The sequence below is a fragment of the Strongylocentrotus purpuratus genome, unplaced genomic scaffold, assembly GCF_000002235.5.
Source record: "Strongylocentrotus purpuratus isolate Spur 01 unplaced genomic scaffold, Spur_5.0 spur5_scaffold_4, whole genome shotgun sequence".
Taxonomy (NCBI): domain Eukaryota; kingdom Metazoa; phylum Echinodermata; class Echinoidea; order Camarodonta; family Strongylocentrotidae; genus Strongylocentrotus; species Strongylocentrotus purpuratus.
The window spans coordinates 9,492,328-9,493,975 of NW_022145610.1; positions in this window are offsets into that span (position 1 = coordinate 9,492,328).

Consider the following 1,648-nt stretch of genomic DNA (forward strand, 5'->3'; position numbering starts at 1 on the left):
TGATTCACGAAACCGTCATAAGTACATGTTCATCGACATCTTATTGAAACGTGTCTCAATCTTAATACACACATTCTAATGGGATGTCAGCAATTTTGCACGACGGTTTCTTGAAACGACGCCTTTATGGTTAATATACATATTAATTAAATTCATAATCACTAATACGTTGTTTACTCTGAGTGGGATATCCAGCATATGGCAGATATCGGATGTGTTCTGAATCAATACTGAAAACTAAATTATGATCTGCTTGAAAGATTTACAATAGATAATTCGAGAAAATAATTTGATCATTATCTTGAAAGACTGTCTTAACTGAATTAAAATATCATACCCGCCACCCTGTTATTTGTTTAACAAAATATTGTTTGATCACCTGGTATAGCAAATATCTTATATTGCTCGTCAGTCTATTTCATGGTGTATGTACAAACTTACACATTGTTATGTACAGTATGTTGTTTGACTATAAAGACAACAACCCCAAGAACAAATACCCCCGGAATATGACCCTCGGGACACTAACCCCTAGCACAATTATTCCCTTAGGACAATACCCCCTTAGGGCAATTACCCCCTAGGAAAATTACTCCCTGGTAAAATACCCCCTAAGATAATCACCCCCTACGGACAATTTCTCCCAGGAAAAATTCCCCTTTGGACAATTACCTCCCGAAGAGAATTACACACAGAGAATTACCCCCTTTGGACAATAACCCCCTTAGGACAATCACCCCAGGATAATTAACCCTTTACGACTTTGAATTTATGTGAATGAGCGCAACTGTTAGATAATAAAATGTTGCACCATGGTGAAATTAAGTTTTTCTGTTGTTGGCAGAAACAGAAAATTAAAGAATTTTTAAATGAACGTACTTACACTGTTGGTCATAATGGTGGAATAATTATTTTGACCCAAATTTTTGAATGATTTTGAATGATGTTTTATTCCTAATAGATCTAGATAATAGTATACATTCTCAGATTTTATTGAGTGACAATTGGGGAGTGTTTGTTTTGCATGACTGCTAAAGAATGTGTGTGGTACTTTGCTAATCAAATTGGGGACCTACGTCCCTAAGTCATAACTGGCAGTAATGGGGATTAATGCCTCATAAAAGGGCACTAATATAGCACACTGACACGGTTTTGATCCTGGGGGCTCACAGTAACAAGGCCATTGCTTAGCCAATGAATCATGACTGTACGCAGCGGGCGCTAGGGTACGTCGACGCCCCCACAAAAACAAAAAATTAAAGAAAATGCAATAAATTTTCAATAATTCATTGTATTTTGCCCCGACCCCCAACATTACAGAAATCCTCTATGTGGGCATGCCTTGAACCATAACGCATGGACCTACAGAGGGTTTTAAATGTTTTGGATTGGGGGAAAATGCAATGATTCATTGATAATTTATTGTATTTGCTTTGTTTATTTTTTTGTGTGGGGGCGTCGACGTACCCTAGCGCCCGCTGCGTACAGTCATGATTCATTGGCTAAGCAATGGCTTCGTTACTGTGAGCCCCCAGGATCAAAACCGTGTGCTATATTAGTGCCATTTTATGAGGCATTAATCCCCATTACTGTCAGTTATGACTTAAGGACGTAGGTCCCCTTGTTGATTAGCATAGTAGCACACACA